Source organism: Eptatretus burgeri, chromosome 11 (assembly GCF_056783735.1).
Source record: "Eptatretus burgeri isolate ZD-2024b chromosome 11, Ebu_testis_v1, whole genome shotgun sequence".
Lineage (NCBI taxonomy): Eukaryota > Metazoa > Chordata > Myxini > Myxiniformes > Myxinidae > Eptatretus > Eptatretus burgeri.
In genome coordinates this window covers 89603631-89626806 of record NC_140971.1, presented here as the reverse complement: position 1 = coordinate 89626806, position 23176 = coordinate 89603631, and the positions used below count along the sequence as shown (strand labels likewise).

Genomic DNA, 23176 nt, shown 5'->3' with positions numbered 1-23176 from the left:
TTTGTGCCTTTTTATTAACACAAGCACATGACCCTATAGGGGGAGGTTTAGGGGAGAAAAGGAAGTGGGGCAGGTGGAACAACTCACTAATTATTCACAGGAGGCATGAACAAGTGGTGCAACATTAGAACCCACAAGTCCTCAACTCATACACCACCCCCACTCACAAACCCCAAGTCCTCAATCCCCTCCCCATTTCAATGCTTCAAACCCCCTCCCCACCCCACCAAAATAAATCATAGCAATTACCTGTGTAACCTCGCTCACGAGAATGCCATAATTATTTGGGTGGTGTATAAACAGACGGCTGCCTCGATCACCGAGGGCAATCCTCACAAGACCTGCGACACGCATCAGTTCAAAATCCTTTTAACTGTCGCTTTTGTCATTTTACACTGAAGGGAAAACTTATGAGGGCATAACAATTGTGAATACGACAGCTCCGAAAAGGTTTTTGACCTTGCAGAGCAGCAATCACCAACAAGGCAGCTGCAGAAGAAAAAATTATGAGGAATCAGGTGAGCTGTCCAACGAATACATGGAACTCTCATGCATAGCTTTTTTTATAGTACTTGGAGGCCCATTGGTCCAAATTTTCCTTAGTCTTCATGGACAATGGTGTTTTTGCTAGTCTGAACAAAAGCAATACGTTTCCCAGCCTGGAATCCTTAGAACCCAAATAATAATTGGAGGCCTTTTGAAGTTGTGGTGGTCTTTAAGGTCAAAGGAATCTCAGCAGTGTAAAGTCAAAAGGGACATCCCAAGAGTATGTAATTAATACACAAAAAGCATGACACAGACACATTTATAGAAGAAAGAAAAGCATTCATGAATCTTGGCACAGTTCAAGAATACATCCTTATGAAGAATTTCAGATGGGAAGCTGTAGCAAAAATGCTCCGTGTCGGCCATGGTGGCCATTTTGGTGCTGCCATTAGCAAAATCATATCTTCTTTAATATTTCCACAACTAAACATTATAGTCTCTCGAGTTCAATGGTGTCTACCTAAAAATGGTGTTAACATCTTTCTGATCATTAAGAAAACTTGTCAGGTATGAGCAGTAAACAATGCATACCATCATGATTATTGTGGAATGTGGCCAAACTACACAATGCGTCGTGTCAGTTTCATCATCACGTCAATCTGATAAAGGGTGACGAGCACGCCTTCGCCATGTACTCGGGAAATATACTTTTAATAGTACACTAGACTATTCATCAGAGTCGACACCACACTGGCACAAAGCTGCACACTTCAGGGCTGCTTTCATGCACTTGCATTTTCCTCTGCAGCCGTATTTGCAGTTAGAGCTCGCAAGAGTTCATGTGAACACTGACTTGCCAGAAAAAGTGTTGTCGACTGTGGCTTCCACTCGTTAGGGGTGGGTTCAGCCAGAGAAGGCATATTTGGGGCTACCTCCAGCACTTGACCCCAGCAGAGTCCACTTCGATTGACAACTCTGCATGTGATGAACATCAGAGGAGGGGGGGGGGGAAGCGAATTTGCATTTGAAACTGCAAGAAAGGCTCTTGTAACTTCATCAAAGGGTTTTCATGTATCCCATGGTTTATTTTTACCCTGAGATGTAAACGATGCTAGTGTCGCAGCCTGGATAGGCATGAAAATGGCAAAGGCCTTCAACTTCTCCAGACCCAGAGATGTGGCAATCTCATGGACAAGTATTACCTCAAGTGCTGTCCTGTAACGAATACCACATACAGCTCTTCTATACTAATTCTAGGGAAGACAGCCTCAGGGATAACTTCATCAGTAACTACCGTACATAGAGTTACTTTACAGTTACATCTTGTTGATGGCGACACAAAGCGTTGGATCCCTGTGTGGCAACGACCAACTTGTCTGTTGCAATTTGTGCAGCATGCCTTGCCAGAAAGGCAAAGAGCTCCGACTTGTCGTCGACTCGTAGAAACTGCTGCCAGCTTGTTGGTCGGCAATTTGAGAATTCAACTCTAATTCTAGCAACACACTTCCTAGTCTGTGATTTCAGGCTGTTCTTGGAATAAAAAAAATTCCACATGACGTCTGCTCGACTCACCCTTTTGATTTTTTTTAACATATAGAGTTAAGGCTCATGGAAGAGCTAGAACACAGAATGGATCAGGACGCAACATAAAAGTAACAGAAAGAGAAAGGGGAGAATGGCAACAGCACGGCAGAAGGAGAAAAGACTGAGACAGACAACCAAGGGTTGTGGGTCATAATGAGGGGTTGGGGAGAACACACGAGGTGGACAAGATGGATACAGAAGCAAAAAAATTTTTTTTTGAGAGAGAGAGAGAGAGAGAGAGGGGGGTGGAATGGGATTTAATGGTAGTACAAAAGCCCTGGATGTATGGCAGAAAGAACTTCAATGCATCGTCAAAGGTTTTGGCACCAGCTACCCCGTTGACAACTCCATCAAGGATGATGACACCGGTGTCGGCAGTATCGCTTCGGATATCACAAGTTAAGACAGCTCAAGACATCAGACTTTTTAACCAAGATGTACGCTGCCATGAAGAGATATTAATGGAGTTTAGGCCTAGTTCTCATTTTTAGCTCACCTGTTCGAAGAACAGAGAGCTATAGCGATACCCCCGGCGTGAGTGTGAGCGTGAAAATGTTAAAGTTTTTGGTGCAAGTTATTTAGAAGCTTGCCATTCATTTAATGTGTACTAAGATGCTGATATTTGGCATGGAGGCTCCTTTGGAGTATATTATTGATGTAGTGAAGTTGAAATTAAAAAATAATTTCAAATGTTTTAAATTTTTGACCTGTTTTGAACTGAACTTTTTTGTAGCACATCAACGTTAAAGTTTTTGGTGCAAGTTATTTAGAAGCTTGCCATTCATCAATATGTGTACTTGAATGCTGATATTTGGCATGGGGGTTCCTTTGGGGTATACTATTGGTGGAGTGAAGTTGAAAATAACAAATGATTTTTTAAAAAATTTAAATTTCAACCTGAGATGGTGTCAAAGCCACCCAATGCTCACCTGTTTATACGAGATGCTTGCCAATCATTTAATATGTGTACTAGTTTACTGATTACAATATACAAATACATATATTGCTTTAAAATTATTTGGATCAGACTTCACTGCAATGCTTTATAAAAAAATTATTAGACTTTTCTTTTAAAAACGATAAATGTATAAACAGGCAAGCATTGTGTGGCTTTGACACCAACTCTGGTTATTGCATCACATATTCTTGTGAAGATATTGAAGAAAATGTGTTTTTAATTAATGGTAGCACCAAAATGGCCACCACTGTCAACATGGGGCATTTTTGAGATGGCTCCACATCTAAAAAAAAAAAATCTTCAAGAGTGCAATATCTACAAGTGTGCTAAGTTTCATACATCCATGAAAAACTAGAACGGCACTCTGACGTCGCCAGATATGCATCTGCCCAAATTATTACATCACTAGTAAAGGTGCCCGTCTTCGACGGGTGTCACTGGCAACATATGGTAAAAGACAGATAGCATGAATGTATTTTAAACAATATATTATATCATTTTTATCCATTGATTATCATTCAGGTTTTCCCCTTCGACTGTCCCGCAGTAGCTCCACTTCGATGACATTACCACGTAGTTTAGTGACTACACAACGTGTACCATTCGTGAGTTCCAGAGGATCCATAGAGCGCATTAAAATTGCAGGGCACCCTACTTTAAAGTGATCCAAAAGGCCGGATCAGTTTCGTCTACATATTCATATGTTGTAGATTTCAGCTGGCCGCATCAGTTTAGTCTCCATATTCATATGTTGTAGAATTTAGCCGATTCTGAAACTGTTAACAGCATGTCGATCGGATGGTTCTGTGATTTTCTACGGTAGTAAACAGAAGTACGACTTAAGCCTGTACGCCACTATGCGGAGACCTGAGGACCTAATATTTCACAACAAACTAAACACACAAAATTTGAAGATATTTTAAATAAACTATTTATTATAATATCAATTAAATATCATTTTTTTCCATCGATAATATGAATTGTTCTGTACAGCTATAGTTGTTCTCCTGGGATCTGCGCATCCATCCACAATCTATGTTCTAATGAAGTGCAGTAGGAATAATAAAAAGTCGGATGAACATGAACTGTTTAACTACCATAATCATCAAAACAAATTTTGAGGGGCCTCTTAAGGTAGACAATAATATCATTACTATATATATATATATATATATATATATATATATATATATATATATATATATATATATATATATATATATATATATATATATATATATATATATATACACATGTCAAAGCTTGTTTCATTTCATGCAGTAACAAAAATCTGATGGTGGAACAAAAATAGGGGCGTGCCGAAATATTAATATAGATTATACGTACTTGTACCAAGTTCGATTTAAATTCCCAAACGCAGATTCAAAATATTAAATAATTCTGGCTGCCAGACCATGCATCAGAGCAGGTTAATATTTAAAACATATAATCCCCATGACTACTCCATCATCATCATCAAGCTTCAAATCAATTGATGAAGCGGTTCAAGAGAAATAAATATTTTTATAAGATTTTTGTTGAATCCAATATGGCTGCAAAACCATGTGACCCACTCTGGAATATGCAAAGCCGAGAAGCGAACGTCGAATTCTTCTTACAAATATAAAATTAAACAGTCTTTTTGCTATGAAAAAATAAAAATTACCTTTACACTACCTTCACAACAACAACTACACCGCCAAGAACAGGATCTCATCTGCAAAAATAAATATTACCTCAACATTACCTTCACAACAACTACACCGCCTAGAACAGGATCTCATCTGAAAAAAAAAATCCTCAACATTACCTTCACAATGACTACACCGCCTAGAACAGGATCTCATCTAAAAAAATTGATACTAGAAGCGAACGTAGTATTCCTCTTACATTCGCTTCTGACTTTACCTATAACTTGTTCACAACTGTATACGCAATTTTCGGTTACTTCGGCCTGGATTCGGGATCAGCGATCAAATAATGTAAATCACGATTAAAAATTATTTTTTGATGATGCGGGAGATATCTTTATTAAAATCAGTGGAGGAAATATACACCATGTCTGATATTATTTGGGTCTTTCATGTCTCCGACGATGCCTTTATCTCCTGGCATGCATCATTCCCCATGACAAAAACCGGAAACAAAATTTAAAAAACCAGAAGCAAAAAAAAAAATAAAAATAAAAAAAAAAAAAACCGGAAGCAAAAGGGTCATAGCCAACGACACAGATTCCAAATTGCCAGGGTATTGTGTTGTTGTTGGTGTTTCCTTTTCTCTCATGTGCACATGTTAAGTAATATTCACAAGATAGAAATAAAACCCAATCGTGTTTATACACCGCACAGCATTTAAAAAAAAACTGGAAGCAAAAGGGTCATAGCCAACGACACGGATTCCAAATTGCCAAGGGTATTGTGTTGTTGTTTCCTATTCTCTCATGTGCACGCGTTAAGTATGAAGCTCACTGCGTTCGCTATTAATTATTTGTGAACACCATGGTATCCCTAAGACTTGGAGAACATATGGGTGAAGTTCCCCTCGATCTGTCGAGCCATCCTGCAGAAATTTTAAGGTTTAGTATTCACAAAAAAAAAATAAAAAATCATATCAAAGATGTCAAGCCATTTGACCTATGACACCACATGTGGAGATTTTAATTTTTTTTTCGACAAAATATCCGGTGACTTTCTAACAGACAAAGATTATATGGTCAACATCAGTTAAACATCAAGCGGAGCCACTGATGCGGATTTTGGGGTGATTTGCCCTTATCAGGCCTATGTAAGACTGTGTCCAATGAGGATCGGGGGAGGCTCGTCACACTCCACACGTTTCGATTTGCACGCCGATCACATCACGTGCCTTCCAGTTGAATGGTTTGCATTAGCAGGAACAATCGTCTGGATGGCAGACGGACAGTTGCTCTGTGCAGATTATGCGGTTTTACCGTGAGACATAATCCGTGGCGATGCTCACCGCAAGTCATTTGGTGTGTGTGGATATGTATATGTGCGCGCGTGCACACACACACACTTAGTTGTTTGAAAGAGGAATTCAAGTGGGAAATTAGCAAAATTCAATTGAAAAATATATCAAGGCACAGAACACAAAATGTTGATCTCTGCTCTCTGCCTTCACAACCAGATCACGGTAAACACCTGGTCGGATGGATCTTATTGTTTTTAGCTCGCCTGTTTGAAGAACAGAGAGCTATAGCGATACCCCCGGTGTGAGCGTGAAAATGTTAAAGTTTTTGGTGCAAGTTATTTCCTTTCTAATGTTTTTATCTACCACACTTTTTTACTGATTACAATATACAAATACATTTATTGCTTTAAAATTATTTGGATCAGACTTCACTGCAATGCTTTATAAAAAATATTATTAGACTAGTCTTTTAAAAACGATAAATGTATAAACAGGCGAGCATTGGGTGGCTTTGACACCAACTCTCTAGTTATATATGTATTGATGTCGACGTGAGAGGTGGATAACAATAGGAGATCGCACAAAGGGTTAAACAAAGTGATATCTTGTTAAAATAAAATTGCACATCTTCAGCAGACGAGACACCTCCCAAGGCACCAACCGCACGGCACCACAGGGCCCAACACAGTGGAAACGTACGTCTGGCTAATTGATATTCCTTGAGAGCACAGATACTTTTAAACAAACCAACAACCAAGCAGCTTGGAGAGTGGTCGCCTAGTGGCGAAAGCACTCCAACGAAACGGTTCTTAAAAAAACGGCTAGTTTGGCACACGATTAGCCACATATTAAAAATACACCTCCTGGAGACACCCAAAATGTCAAGACACGAATGCTGACGTCTCTGGATGTTTATAAGCATTTCAATGTATACAGCCATTCATAGCTATGATGAGCAGGCATTCCATAATATGAGTGAAGAAAGTGAAAACAACAACTTTATCGTTAAGAAATCATTGCAGCCTGTTCCAAGTCAAGGTGAGGTTGAGCAGGCCAAAAAAAAATGGCAGCTACAGACCCCAGCGAGGTTACCCAGGAAACACCTTAAGACCCAGAGAGTGAGGTGGCCAAGGATCGCCTGATGAAGGATATAATTAAATATGGCCGTTAATCAACTTAAAAAGAGGCATTTTAATGAACCCAAACATCCAATTTTCACTCTTGCACTTCCTTGGAGTTTTCTTAGCATGCATGCTTGGGTTGGAGGATCGCTTGAGGACGGGAGCCCTGCACTGGACCGCGCTATGAGAGGGTGTAGGGCAGCCCGGAATCATGGTGAAACCCAATCCTTACCCCTGTGTCGTAAGAGGCGACCAGGGTTGCGTCAGGAAGGGCATCCGGCGTAAAACCTGTGCCAAATCAGTATGCGGACCATAACGGATGATCCGCTGTGGCGACCCCGAATGGGAGCAGCGGAAAGACGAACAACATATATACATATACATATATATATATATATATATATATATATACATATATATATATATATATATATATATATATATATATAGTTGTGTTTTTTTTTTGTTCCTGTACCAGATCAGATTTGGATAAGGTTGAAAGAAAAAAAAATGGGCAATGTTGTTGTGGAACATTATCAGAAAGTCCACAATCATTTGGTATACCGAGCACTCAACTTTAATTGTGTCTTATCCACCTCATACGATATACATTGTGGTAGAGGTGGTGAAGATCCACACTTTTAAAGCATCGGGGTAACTCCCAGATGTGAACATTTATATTGTTACGGATTCAGCGGTGGCGGGATTCGGACGAGTGCTTCAATCACTGTCCATAACCAGTTTGGGTTTTCGCACACTATTCTCGATTTCGCACACTATTTCGCACAGATTTGGCGCCACCCTCACCACCGCCGTCTCCGGGGCTATAACGCCGGCTGGTTCGGCACAATTCTCGGGTTACAAGTCTCGAACCACGATACCAAAATACACCTGTACCTTACCAGCTGGGGGAATAGACCCCGGTTACAGACTGGTTTTGTCAGAGACCAAGCGGAGTCTACCAGTCTTTAACCATTTTAGTTTTTATATCCAAATTGAGAGGATCGTTCCTCGATGAGGCAATAATTAATTCAAAGCGGGAACTTCATATGAATCAGCCAGATTTATTGGGGACATCGGCGAACACGACACAAGCAAAGCATTCACGACAATGTTATAATTAATCTATAACCCGTTCTTAACTAGGGAGCTATGGATTGTGGGTTTTGAAGGGGACTCTAACGAGATAAGCCTTAAATGACATGCAGAGAAGAGAGACAGCATGCAGACAAGACAGAGTACTTGGTGATGTTTCATGGACGAGAGGAAAGTGTCAAAAGCACGAATGTGGCTCGTGACAAGTCGATGTCCACGGATTTGAGCCCCAAGCTCGAGCACGCCACGTGGAAAGATGGCGGCGCCGTACTCTTCCTTCTCAAGGCACTGCTTGCGCACGCCCTCCTCAGCACGTTCTGACCCCACGCAATGTCGACGGCACAAGACCGTCAGATCGATGGTGGTCTCAGCTGGCTTCTCACAAGGTCCAGCTTACAAGTCCAGGCCAGGCCAAATCGAGACCTGGGCTCCACAGGCGGATCGACAAACGTGTCACGCTGTACCGTGAGTCAGGACAGAGGCTCCGTGGTTCGACGCAGGTTGAACCTGTCGATGACCTCCTCTCGAAGCCGACTCCAGACTCACACAGCAGCCAGGTCCTCTCGAAGCAGATTGCAGCCTAACCCTCAGGTTCAGTTCCTCCTTCGGCAGATTCGACCCTTAAGTTCAGTTCCTCCTACTGCCGATCGCACACTCGACCTCAGGCAGATCTTCTCCCAGCCGATGGCAGACAGACCTCATTCAGTCCCTTCCTTCGGCTCGCTTATTACGAAAAGCCGATCGCAAATACCCTCATGCAGTTTCTCCTACTGCCAATCGCACCACCACTCTCGTCACAGATCCACACTGCCTTTTCTACGTTCGCTCGCCTCGAAGCCCCCTGGCTCCTCCCCTCAGTTTCACTTCCTTCTCTAGGCAACTCCCTCTCAGCCGACTGGGCGGGGCCTCGTCCGGAGAGGGGAAGGAAGAAGAAGAATCTCTCGGTACACCACCAATGTACGAACAATAACCTCGCCGGAGAGGGGAAGGAAGAAGAAGCTCTCGGTACACCACCAATGTACAAACAATAAACATGCATCCTACACCTCCCGACACACATGTGGCATCCATTTACCGAACAACCTGGCTAAACATGCATTTAATGGGAGGTCTGGGCTAATCCTATATTTTATAGCATACTAAGGGCCATTTCCACAACAATATAATATTAAAATATTCCAAAACTTTTTTCTTTACAAAGTCTACATTGTAGATGCAGATCCATATGACAAATGTACATGTTTTTCAACAGAACAGACAGTGACAGGGGGCCATAGTCTTGCCGGAATGAGTTAAGATGGTACTAAAGCAGGGGTCTTTCACCGAGAGTAATTAATGTCTGGAATAGTGTCCCTGGAAAGGTAGTGGCAGCAAGAACAATAGATCGGTACTTGTATATGGATATTGGCAGGCCTGATGGGCAACATATGAAAGGATGGGTGATTGTGATGTCTGCGATACAATATATATGTTTATCGGCACAAAACAAACATTGATCGACATGGTAACTTTTTTAAAACCACCTAATCACATAAAGATCCTGACAAAGCCCCACAAATGGCTTGATGTTTCTTGTTCAATGTGATACCTCAATTTTCAGAGCATCAGCAATCCCAACATCAAAGGAATATGGCAGCTGTCACCGACGAGCAGAAATCCACGGCATGAAGAAACCACGCGGGGTAAAGTGGATACGCGGTTCAAAGGGAAATGCCGCTGATCCGACAATCATTCCAGAAATTAAACCTTCCAATAAGCATTAAGTACGCCCAAACAAAACACTCAAAACCTCTGCCACATGAAGCAACATCAAAAATAACACGAAGGGGAGCCAAAAGCCGAAATCACAAGGAGACTTGGCAATACCACCATTTCCCGTAATGTGGCCCGACAGTGTTCTGGCTGTTATCAAAACACATCACGCAAGCTGCGATCGCAGATAGGATACCACCCACGCAACAAGCAAGGCATTCGATAAAGAACAAGGTCACGCGTCAATCACTGCACGACACACACTTGGACCTGTGTCATTTAAACCACAAACTCGTACCAGTTCATAATCTCACACGTTTCAGAAAGAAATTTAAAAAAAAAAATAACAAGGGCACTCAATGGAGTGCATACCTCCACTACACATTGGCTGATCGACAAGAACAGATTGGACCCAATAATTTTTTGAAACATCATGCAATACAGGACTACTGTATATGGTTTTTGGCCTCATCTCTCAATGGTGAAGAATCACTTAAAAAAATCAGATCCGAATCCAGATTCGGATCTTCACCAAAATCGAATCAATTCGTCCTTGACACACACACACACCATTTTGAGATATAGTGTACACAACAGACAAACAGACAGGCAGACAGACAGACAGAAAGGGGGTGAAAAAAAACCTCCTTCACCTTCAGTGGTGGAGGTAATTATCAGATCCGGATCTTCACCAAAATCGAATCAGTTCGTACTTGTCACACACCCAACGTGTCCACCAAATTTCATCCGAATCCGTCCACAACTTTTTGATATATGCTGTACACAAACAAAGACAAGTAAAACGTCGCCACTCCCCTATTCTATTAATTAATTAATTAATTAATAAGAGTTCCCTGAGAAGGAATTTCAACGCAGGAGGCAGCCCATCAAGGGCTACCACCATATGATTGTTTGTCCGTGCTCTATCCTTTTAAATGTTGAGCGTCAAGCAACACGTACGGTTTTTACTCTCTGGTATGCCTCGGCTGAGGTTCGAACCACCGACCTGGCGTTGTGTCGGTCACCCCCGAGGTTGGTAATTCATTATTTCCTCGTTCCAGATGCTCTGACGTCCATCGCTTTTGAAAAGCACGTCGATTCGTATGCGATGTACAGATTGTATTTTATCTCCGCATGTACAAATGTTCATAATCAAAGCTACCTGTTCACGTCGCCACCTTTATCAGTGTTAAACATTATCCCGGAAACAATCCCCCCCCCCCCTCCGGCAAAACGTTCTTGCCCCGATTCGTGTTTATAAACAATCCGAGGACAGGCGAAATTCCCGGGGACATCGAGGAAACGGAAAAGTTAAGCTTCCGTAACACAACGGAAACGCCGAGGAAAATGCCGCAACCTCGAGGCCCGCGTCTTGCCTAGCCGTCCGTGCAGGAGAGGCGCGGCCTCACCAGGGGGAGCAGCACAAGGCAAGACCGAGGATCCATGAAAGGCCTGCACTCGCTGAAGCCTGAGCGCGGTAAGCGGCACCGCAGGACGAATTCCCCAGACTTGCCTCGAATTTTCGCGTTCGATGACGAGGGAACTCCTGAGAGCAGAAGACGAGACTTCGGTGAAGAGAAACCCGAAACAGCCTTCGCGGGGAAATCGATAAATGAGCAGAACGTTGTTTCCGGTTACTGAGAAACAGGGCGGGGAAATGTAATATCTCTTCATCTTCTTTATCCTATTAATATTCTTCTTCTTCTTCTTCATGTGCTGATGTTTGGCCTTTTATTATTTGAGTACCAATTACAAATTGGTAACCTAGTTACTGGTGTAAATCCCATCAAAATGACGGTGCCAAGAGCATCCATCACCACGATCACACCACAGTTATAAGAATATAACTCACGGGGTTGTGGACTTGCATTTGTTTCAAAAATAAAAGTATTATTAGTTACTTTAGAAATATATATATTTTCAGGGAAAGTCAGGCATTTTAAATGACTGACTAAAATTATTCACCCCTATATATTTTTACTGCAACGAAAAATGACTAACATCTCACTTCGAGCATTGGGGAAGGGGGGAGGGGTTGAAGGGGGAAGGGGGAAGGGCGAAGGGGGGAGGGGTTGAAGGGGGAAGGGGAAGGGGAAGGGAGGAGAGGGAAGGGGAAGGGGAAGGGAGGAGAGGAAGGGGAAGGGAGGAGGGGAAGGGGGAAGGGAGGAGGGGGAAGGGGGAAGGGAGGAGAGGAAAGGAGGAGAGGAGAAACAGGGGAGGGTGAGGAAAGGAGGGAGGGGGAAAGGTGAGAGGGGAAACGGGGGAGGGTGAGAGGGGAAACGGGGGAGGGGGAGGAGAGGAGGAAATGAGGAGAGGAAAGATGGGAGAAGAAGGGAGGGGAAAAGGGGGAGGGGAAGGGAGGGGGAAGGGAGGGGGAGGGAAAGGAGGGGGAAAGGGGGAGGGAAGGGGAAGGGGGAGAGGGAAGGGGAAAAGGGAAGGAGAGGAGGAGGAGGAAAGGGGAGAGGAAAGGGGGAAGGGAAGGGAGAGTGAAGGAGAGAAGGGAGGGGGAGTGGAGAGGAAAGATGGGAGGGGGAAAGGGGAGAGAGGAGGGGGAAAGGGGGGAGAGGGAGAAGGAGGAGGAAGGAGAGGGTGGAGGAGGAGGAAGGGGGAAGGGAGGGGAGGGGTTGTTCACTCACTTTTGCCATGCCATGTCACCCCAAGTGAGCGGTGCGTGCTATGTCACCATGATGTTCTTCATCAAAGACTCTATTCCTCACTCTCCATGCACTGCTCTCACTCCCCCACACCCCCAGGAATACCTCTGGCTTCGGCTTCCCCTCCACTCCCACCTCATGTTTATATGTGTACTGTACCGTCCACCGAACAGTGATGACTCCATCTACACCTCACTATCCGAAAACATGGACCATCTTCTATCTTCTCATCCAAACTCTCTCTTCCTCTTATGTGGTGACTTCAATTGTCATCACGCCAGTTGGCTAGGTGTGGGTACCTCTCTCACCTGCCATGGCACCTCAGCAAAAGCTTTCTGCGACTCATTGGGACTGACTCAATCAGTCAACTTCCCGACCCGGATCTCAACCAATGGTACTCCATCTCTTCTGGATCTGGTTTTGACAAATTTCCCTGACAATATCTGCTGCTCTTCCTTCGCTCCAATTGGTTCTTCTGACCACGTCCTTGTCAAAGTGGACATCTCTCTGGCTGCTATCAGAGAACCACCTCACCGCCGTCGAGTCTGGCATTTCACTCAAGCCGACTGGCAGGGTCTCCGAGCAGCCATCAAACTTACAGACTGGTCTCCTATCACTACTTTCTCAAACATCAACTCATCCTGGGAATTCTTTCAAAGAAACTTGCTCTCCCTCATGCACAGATTTATCCCCTCTCGTGTTCAGTTGTCTTACCCTTCCTCCCGCCCTTGGTTTACTGAAGCTTGTGGCGAGGCAGTTGTCCTGAAACAACTTGCCTTTGCCTCATGGAAAGCAAACCCAACTGAGGGCAATATCAGTTCTTTCCACAAAGCTCGGAACAAGTGTGTATCTACCCTCAGGAGAGCCAGAAAACAACATCTTTCTCATCTCAAGTCTGAACTCTCAAACCTCTCTCCCTCCCCAAAATCCTGGTGGCGTTTAATCAAATCTGTTTCTGGTGTATGTTCCCCCTCCATCCCCTCCCTTACCTCAAATGGCCGCACTGCTGATTCCACACGTGATAAAGCTGAATGTCTAAACTCGGTGTTTGCAGCTAAATCTTGTGTCCTAAACCCATCACTATCTCTACCCACTTTACCCAGTCGCACCCAACTGTCCATGGACTCTGTATCCTTTTCTCCTGACAAGGTGGAGAGCTTGCTTTCAAACCTCGAGTCAGATTCTGCAACCGGTCCAGACAGCATCAGCCCACGTGTCCTCAAAGCCTGCTCTTCTGCTCTTGCTCACCCTCTCTCTGTTCTATTCACCCTCTCATTTGCCCAAGGTCATCTGCCATCTGCTTGGAAATCTGCTAACATCACTGCCCTGCATAAAAAAGGTGCAAAAACAGATCCCTATAACTACAGACCAATCAGCCTTCTCCCAATCATCAGCAAGGTGATGGAATCCATCATCGCTTCAGATATGAAATCCTTCCTCTTCTCCAATGGCTTGATTTCCAATCATCAATTTGGTTTCAGACCAGGTCACTCTACCCTGGATATGCTGCTTCTGCTCTCCCATCAATGGATGGAGGTCCTCAATGCCAGACAGGAAATCCGAGCCGTATCCCTGGACATATCACGTGCTTTTGACACAGTCTGGCACCCTGCCCTACTCACCAAACTCTCTTCCCATGGTATTCAAGGCCATCTCCACTCATGGCTCGCAGACTTCCTCTCCTGTCGCAGTCAACGTGTGGCCCTAAATGGAGTTCTTTCATCCCCTCTTCCTGTGCAGGCTGGAGTTCCTCAAGGTAGCGTTCTGGGCCCTGTTCTTTTTCTGGTTTTCATCAATGATCTCTCGGACTCTCTGGAAAATCCTCTATTTCTCTTTGCCGACGACTCCACCCTCTGCCGTACCATCTGTCATCCCTCAGACCGGCAAGCAGCAGCTTCTTCGCTCACTGCAGATCTGGATAAAATCACAAACTGGTCCAACACGTGGAACATGTCTTTCAATCCAGACAAATCTCACACTCTCACTATGTCTCTTCGAAAGGACCGTTTACAAAACCCCCCATCCACTTTCTCAACAATCCTCTGGAAGAAGTCTTTTCTTTCAAGCTTCTAGGTCTCACTATCTGCCATGACCTTTCCTGGGAAAGTCACATTTCCAACCTCGCCTCAAAAGCCAGTCGCCGACTGGGAATCCTCCGTCGTGCTAAGTCCTTCCTCGGCCCTCTTGAGCTCCTGACCACTTACAAAGCTTTTGTCCGTAGCCTGATGGAGTACTGCTCTCCCCTCTGGGCTGGTGCTCCTGCCTCCCACCTTTCTCGACTTAACGCTGTCGAAACCAGGGCATTTAAGATCATCGGCATCTCCCGCAATGAAGCTGAGTCTTTGGGCCTCTCACTCAATCACCGCAGGTTGGTCGGTGGTCTTTCTGTCTTCTACCGACTCCTCTCCAGCCTTGCCCCCCTGCTCTCTCTGCGATTTGTCCCCACCACATTTCCACAGGGCGCTCAAGGTCCGCCAACAACCCCCTTCTGGTAAAACTACCAAAATCACGAATCACTGCTCATCTTCACTCTTTCATTCCTCTTTTTTCCCGCCTTTGGAATAAATTTCCTCACTCTATTCTTTCCCATTCTTCCCTCCAGGCTTTCAAAACAGCTGTTCACCACCACCTCTTATCTTCCCCCATCCAAATCCTCGATCTTTTCTACCCCCGATAATCCACCCAAGCCCACTTCCTTCATTTCTCCTGCTTTCCTTCCTGAAAGTCCCTGAAATGTCCATCTTCTCTTCGCCATGTTCCCCGTCCCATCCCCATCCCTCTCCCTTCCACAGTTCACCTAATGTGTCTGTTCCCCACTGTTTTGTCCCTTCCACTCCCGCCCCTCTTGTCTCATGCCTCCTTGCTGTGAGTTGTGTGTTTGCTCTCATGCGAGCCTCGACCAAGGTATACAAAAAAAAAAAAAAAAATATGAGAGAGCGGTGCACACTCCATCACCCCGAGCAGGCGGTTCATGCTCCGTCACCCCGAACGAGCGGTGCGTGCTCCGCCACCCCGAGCGCACGGTGCATGCTCCGTCACCCCGAGCGGGCGGTGCGTGCTCCATCACCCCGAGTGAGCGGTGGGTGCTCCGTCACCCCGAGCGAGCGGTGCGTGCTCCGTCACCCCGAGCGAGCGGTTCGTGCTCCGTCACCCCGAGCGAGCGTCGCGTTCTCCGTCACCCCGAGCGAGCGGTGCGTGCTCAGTCACCCCGAGCGAGCGGTGCGTGATCCGTCACCCCGAGCGAGCGGTGCGTGCTCCGTCAGCCCGAGCGAGCGGTGCGTGCTCCGTCACCCCGAGCGAGCGGTGCGTGCTCAGTCATCCCGAGCGAGCGGTGCGTGCTCCGTCACCCCGAGCGAGCGGTGCGTGCTCCATCACCCCGAGCGAGCGGTGCGTGATCCATCACCTCCAGCGAGCGGTACGTGATCCGTCACCCCGAGCGAGCGGTGCGTGCTCAGGCACCCCGAACGAGCGGTGCATGCTCCGTTACCCCGAGCGAGCGTTGCGTTCTCCGTCACCCCGAGCGAGCGGTGTGTGCTCCTTCACCCAGACAGAGCGGTGCGTGCTCCGTCACCCCGAGCGAGCGGTGCGTGCTCCGTCACCCCGAGCGAGCGGTGCGTGATCCGTCACCCCGAGCGAGCGGTGCGTGATCCGTCACCCCGAGCGAGCGGTGCATGCTCTGTCACCCCAAGCGAGCGGTTCGTGCTCTGTCACCCCGAGTGAGCGGTGCATGATCCGTCACCCCAAGTGAGCGGTGCGTGCTCCGCCACCCCGAGCAACCGGTTCGTGCTCCGTCACCCCAAACGAGCGGAGCATGCTCAGTCACCCCGTGCGAGCGGTGCATGCTCCGTCACCCCGTGCGAGCGGTGGGTGCTCCGTCACCCCGTGCGAGCGGTGGGTGCTCCGTCACCCCGAGCGAGCGGTGGGTGCTCCGTCACCCCGTGCGAGCGGTGGGTGCTCCGTCACCCCGTGCGAGCGGTGGGTGCTCCGTCACCCCGAGCGAGCGGTGCATGATCCGTCACCCCGAGCGAGCGGTGCATGATCCGTCACCCCGAGCGAGCGGTGCGTGCTCCGTCACCCCGAGCGAGCTGTACCTGCTCAGTCACCCCGAGCGAGCGGTGCCAATTTTGTTTTTTCACCCGTCACATCATGATTGGCAGCTGTTTATAAATATTATTGTGGACATCCTCCTGAAACGTCTCAATAAATGCAATGTTGTTTTTCTGTGAAGGCTACTCAAGGACGGGAGGTTGTCTCCAGACTTGCCTGGACGGTAGTTTATCTTTGGATGTGTCCGAGCAGTGTTTGTCTCTGGGCCGTGTTTAGAGTATGACCAGTAGAAAATGGATTTCAGACGTAATTTTGTTTCCATCTTCACTGTTATTCAACGCAGAATAATTTTGATGAAACAGTATGAATTGTAATTGACGCTCCACCTCACCTCTGCCTTCCCTTCCTCTCACCTCACACTGTCTTCCACTCCCCCCTCCCTCCGCTTTCCTTTCCCCTCCACCTCTTCACTTTCCCCGTTCTCTCTCCGAACCCCCTCCACACCCTTCAGTATTCCTGTCAGCGAAGTGATGGGTGGTATTTGATTGTGGTTAACTCAGCCTGTCATCATTCTGAGGTCGACAAAATGAGAACCAGTATTCTGGGAGAGGAGCAAAGTGTCAGCGGCACAGCCGCACCCAAACAAAATGATAGCTACCTGGAAACCAAGCTGCCATAAGCATGAAGAAGAAGAAGAAGAAGAATTTTGTGTCAATGTCAATAGCTGCAGGCTGTGGAGGGTATGATGTTTTACTTGGAATTGGATTGGAATCCTGAGTTTGTCATTGAAGAAACTTTCTAATATCAATCGCCAACATTAGAAAAACTTATTCGCATGAACACGGTCTTTTTCCCCACAATCATGAAGCAGGTACAAGGCCGAATCTTACCAAAATGCAAACTGCCCTTGGAGCATAAGACAAACGAAACCACAATGGGCCCCCAACCAACAATGGACCTGAGAGAATTAAATTAAATGATGATATTTCATACAACTACAGTGGTGGAGTCTGGGTATGGACCAGCTCGGCTCCATCATTTATTATAAGAATTTTTTTGAAAAGTTCTTGCCTATGACTGAAATTGATCAAAAATAATTTGGAAACAAAAATGTAAATTATGCTGAAAAATGTGCTGGAAAACAAAAACGTGGGTGAATGTCGTTCACATGCATTTATGCAGGACTACAGCACAAGAAAAGAGGAAGACGAAGAAGAAAAGCGAAAAATCACCATCTCCACAAACACTGCACCATCTCCACAAAGCAATGGCGGCCAAATTCTACAAGAGTGCAAAACCACGCAATGTGTTGTCCTGCCAACGCGACATCATTTCCTCAGTGCACTTTTGTGGTGTATACATTTTTTTTAATCCGATTAAAAAAATTGATTTTTCTTTTGGTACAGGTGCAATATCCAAGAGAGAATGTCACTTCCTTCTGTTGGAATCATTGTTTTTGTTTCAGCCATTATTGTACTCAGCACGATGGCATTATCAACTTTTTGGGGATGAACAAAGTGGTGATTTTGCGATCTTTGATCTGGTGTGTTGACGATGTATTTTGGCATGTTTTTCAATCTTGTTAGAATTGAAAATGTTTCAGAATAAAACGTTTGTCCTTTAAATGACTTGACTCTCTCGTAGTTTTTAAGCGTATAATTTTGTACACATTTGAATGGGTGGCCATTTTACCCCATGCCATTCTTCCCCATGCCATTCTAACATGTGGAGTGCAATCGTACTTCCTGGTCAGTACTGAAAATTAAACCTGCATATTAAAACAATTTAAAAGCGAATGCTTCACTGAGAGGTAAAGTGACGTTCGTGCCACACAGTACATTCCTCCAATAATCACAAAATGGTTCGCACATCCCTTGAAGTGATTCACGTAACACGATTAACCCTCCGGGGATCTTTGTCTGGCTGAGGGTTAACAATTCACCATCACCGCCGCGCCTCAGCACAGAGAGCCATTTCCTGTGTGTTTTGTATTTAACGGCGATGGCCCCGCTTCACACAGGAGCTGCAAAGGCTTCATTGGCTTTTGCTGCAGTCTTCTTGAGACGATCTCCATCTTCCAATTAGGCCAAAAAAAAAAAAATGTTGCATTGGCGTAACCCGCCCGACCCTAAAAATTCCGCCGACCCTACGTTTTTTTTTTGTTTTTTTGCTATCGAAAAATTTTGCCGACCCTATTTTATTGCTATTTTTGTTGTTTTGCTATCGTTTTCAAGTATCTTGTTGATTGCGATCGCGATCGCAAAAACCCGGAAGTGTTTCGGACAGAACCCGCCGACAAAAAGGGTGGTACTCGAGCCGGGGGAGATTTTGGGAGGGATTTATTAGGAAAAAAAAAATCCCGACCGACCTACCCTATTTTTCAGTGACCCGTTACGCCAATGCAACATTTTTTTTTTTTTGGCCTTACTTACCTGACACAGTGTTTTTAATGTTCCTGACATACAAAAAAAAAGGTTAGAGTCATTGCAGGAGAATTTGGACCACTTCCAGAACTGTATTTTAATCATAGGTGGTGTGAAAAATATGACAGAAAACATGTTTTAGCTTTTGGCTGAATAAAAAAAATACTTAACTTTGATGGAGCTGGTACTTCTTATGTTCTTCCATCACTTCTTCTTGTCTCTCCTCAGGATATTTTTCTTTGCTTTCTGTAAAGCATTGTTCTGAAAAACGACCAGGTCCAAAAAAAATGGTGTGAGGGGCTTGTTTGCATGATTTGATTTGATGCGGGTTGGTACCGCCGAGGCAGTTTCTTAGACAGGGTTATACTTGGGGGTTTGCCATTGCCTTCCCAGCGTTTTTTGTCCATGCTCTATCTCTTTAAATGCTGAGCATGAAGCAATGAAGAAGCACGTACCAAAGTCTTCGAGTCTGGGAGATGAGTGGTTCAAATCCTGGCCAAGTCATACCAGAGCAGAGCTTGTTTGCATACTTCTGCTCATCTTTCCAAGCTCAGTCCTACCTGTGGCAGAGAAAGCAAGACTTCATACCAGGCTTTCAGGATGCCTGCACCAAAACAGTCATCACTTTGCTATCAATAAATCCCCTCCCCTCCTATCCCAGAAGAGGTTGGAGTACACCAAGGAAGTGTTTTGGGCCAAATCTTGTTTGTCATCTTCAGAAACCAACCATCTGATGCTCAGGAAAACCATCTCTTCCTTTTTGCAGCTGACTTACTATTACATCGTGCAGTACCCACATCCTAATGACAGGAAGAAATCAGCTGTCTCACTCTCTCCTGATCTGAAATTGATTCAAATCTAAACCTTTAAATCTTGGGACATCTCAGTCTTATTCTGTTGCTCTGAAAGAATCATCAAACAAACAAAAAAAAATCAAGATGGACAGCAACAGGATGAGGTCCATTCACTTGAATGTCTCGGCCTTGATGTCAGCCACCAACACCTGCTGTGCAAACCACATAGCAAAGCAAAATCTGCAAAGCCATCCGCATACTGCACATGCTTCGCATCATTCTAAATCATCAGTGGGAAACCCTCCAATATCGTGGGTTCCACTGTTACGGGTTTCTACCAATTGCAGGCAAACAATTGTGTTCCGATTCTGTTATCGTGTGATGTCATTTCGACCAATCGTGGTTTTTGAGCTGAGATGAGTCATCGTTTGCGTCCTGTGCATGAACGGTTACCTTCCATTACGAGCCTTGTTGTGTTTCTCTCACACCGTTTTTAATGAGCCAAATGTAAAGTGATGGACAAAGTTAGTTGTACCAAAAGACAGGGAAAGTTAATGATGTTGGGTGAAAAGATCGATTTGTTGCATCGTTTGGCTCAAGGAGAAAATTTGGCATCTGTATGGGCCGCCATTACAGGGTCAATAATTGTCGGGTCCAATGGGAAATAAAGTGTTGTAATAAATTTAAACGTTAAAGAATCTTCCCCATTCCACTCTTCCTCATTCATAAACCTTCATTGTCCTTCAAACCTTCATTATCCTTCAAGCCATATTCCCAAACGTTCATTTTCTAACTCCGTTTTCGAACCTTATTGCCAAACACTTAATTTCCGACTCCAGGATTCGAACTCCTGTTCTCAAACACGCATTCTCATGTGCAGCTCATGAAACAAATCAAGGCGATGGGATTTATAATGGAACAGGCCTTGAACACCGACGAGACAGGATTAGCTTTTAGACAGGATTTAACACCAAACCATACAACATAGCTGGTATCACTACCGTCTTATATACTTTCCCCTTCACTCTTGCAGCTACCCTTCTGTCACAAATCACTCCTGCAACTCTTCTCCACCCACTCCATCCTGGCTGCACTCTCTCTTTCACTTCTCTACCACACTCTCCATTACTTTGGACAATTGATCCCAAGTATTTAAAGCCATCCACCTTCCCCACCTCAACTCCTTGCAACCGCACCACACCACCACACTCCCTCTCATTTATGCACATGTACCCTGTCTTACTCCTACTGACTATCATTCCCCCTGCTCTCCAGTGCGTACCTCCACCTCTCGAGGCTCGCCTCAGCATGCTCCCCACTCTCCCTACAGATAATGATGTCATCCGCGAACATCATAGTCCATGGAGACTCCAGTCTGATCTCGTCCGTCAACCTGTCCATCACCAATGCAAAAGGGAAAGGGCTCAGAGTCAATCCTTGGTGCAATCCCACTTTTACGTTAAACCGATCCGTCATTCCTACCGCACACCCCACCGCTGTCACACTGTCCTCATACATTTCCTGCACCATCCTCACATACTTCTCTACCACTCCCGACTTCCTCATACAATACAACAACTCCTCTCTTGGCACCCTATCATAAGCTTTCTCTAAATCCACAAACACACAATGTAACTCCTTCTGGCTTTCCCTATACTTCTCCATCAACATTCTCAAAGCAAACATCGCATCAGTGGTGCTCTTTCCTGGCATAAACCCATATTGCTGCTCACAAATCATCACCTCTCCTCTCAACCTCGCTTCCACTACTCTTTCCCACAACTTCCTGGTGTGGCTTAACAACTTTATCCCTCTGTAATTACCACAGCTCTGCACATCACCCTTGTTCTTGAAAATCGAAACCAGTACACTTTATCTCCACTCCTCTGGCATCCTCTCACGTTCCAAGATTTTATTAAACAATCTGGTTAAAAACCGCACTGCCATCTCTCCTTAACACTTCCATGCCTCCACTGGTATATCATCTGGGCCAACCGCCTTTCCACTCTTCCTCCTCTTCATAGCAGTCCTCACTTCATCCTCACTGATCCATCCCACTTCCTGATTCACTATCTCCACCTCTTCCATCTCTCTCTCTCTCTCTCTCTCTCTCTCTCTCTCTCTCTCTCTCTCTCTCTCTCTCTCTCTCTCTCTCTCTCTCTCTCTCTCTCTCTCTCTCTCTCTCTCTCTCTCTCTCTCGTTTTCTTCAATCAGCTCCTCAAAGTACTCCATCCACCTTCTCAACACACTCTCCTCGCTTGTCAGCACATTCCCATTTGCGTCCTTTATCACCCTGACCTGCAGCACATCCTTCCCAGCTCGGTCCCTCTGTCTGGCCAATCGGTACAAATCCTTTTCCCCTTCCTTTGAATCCAACTTCTCATACAGCTCGCCATATGCCTTTTCCTTAGCCTTTGCCACCTCTCTCTTTGCCTTGCGCCGCCACTCCTTGTACTCCTGCCTACTTTCTTCATCTCTCTGGCTATCCCACTTCTTTTTCGCCAACCCCTTCTTCCTTATACTTTCCTGTACTTCCTCGTTCAACCACCAAGTCTCCTTATCTTCCTTCCTCTGTCCAGATGTCACACCAAGTACCTTCCTAGCTATCTCCCTCACCACTTCTGCTGTAGTTGCCCAATCATCCCACCCCTCTTTACCACCATCCAATTCCTGTCTCACCTCCTCCCTAAATTCCACGCAACAGTCTTCCTCCTTCAGCTTCCACCATGTGGTCCTTGGTTCAGCCCTCACTCTCTTCCTCAACCTCACCTCCAAAATCATCCTACAGACCACCAATCGATGCTGTCGAGCTACACTCTCCCCTGGCACCACCTTACAGTCTCTCATCTCTTTCAGGTTGCATCTCCTGCTTAAGATACAATGCACCTGTGTGCACTTTCCTCCACTCTTGTACGTCACCCTGTGTTCCTCCTTCTTGAAATATGTATTTACCACTGCCATTTCCATTCTTTTTGCAAAATCTACCACCATTTGCCCTTCCACATTCCTCTTGTTGAGACCGTACCTACCCATCACCTCCTCATCCTCTTTATTCCCTTCCCCAACATTCCCATTGAAATCTGCTCCAATCACCACTCTTTCATCCTTGGATACACTCTCCACCACTTCATCTAACTCACTCCAGAAATCTTCTTTCTACTCCATCTCACACCCCATATGTGGGGCATATGCACTGATGCCATTCATCATCACCCCTTCAATTTCCAACTTCACACTCATCACTCGGTCCGACACTCTCCGAACCTCCAATACCCTCTTGACAGAATCCTCCTTCAGGATTACCCCGACACCATTTTTCCTCCCATCCACA

At 45.5% G+C, this 23176-nt stretch overlaps 2 protein-coding genes and 1 long non-coding RNA gene across 8 annotated transcripts in view; 1 reads left to right on the top strand and 2 right to left on the bottom strand.

Moving 5' to 3' along the window:
* The window catches only part of CSK (C-terminal Src kinase), a 104162-nt gene extending 92554 nt beyond the window's left edge, over positions 1-11608 (bottom strand). Inside the window, exon 1 of one of the 4 annotated variants that reach the window (XM_085847333.1) lies at positions 11441-11608. The gene's annotated coding sequence lies outside the window, so the exon portion shown is untranslated. Of the gene's footprint in view, positions 1-9763; positions 9950-10933; positions 10958-11336 lie in introns of those variants that run through there. The other 3 variants (XM_085847334.1, XM_085847336.1, XM_085847335.1) reach the window with 3 other exon arrangements.
* Positions 10782-18253, top strand: LOC147017594 (uncharacterized). Its single transcript, XR_015049560.1, has 2 exons — positions 10782-10959; positions 17811-18253. It is a non-coding gene; the product is annotated as an uncharacterized LOC147017594 (long non-coding RNA).
* The window catches only part of LOC147017592 (uncharacterized), a 79591-nt gene continuing 74631 nt past the window's right edge, over positions 18217-23176 (bottom strand). For 2 of the 3 annotated variants that reach the window (XM_085847329.1, XM_085847331.1), the window contains 2 exons: positions 19507-19611; positions 18217-19312 (listed from right to left, as the gene is read on the bottom strand). The gene's annotated coding sequence lies outside the window, so the exon portion shown is untranslated. Of the gene's footprint in view, positions 19313-19506; positions 19612-21127; positions 21239-23176 lie in introns of all 3 variants that reach the window. The other variant, XM_085847330.1, reaches the window with a different exon arrangement.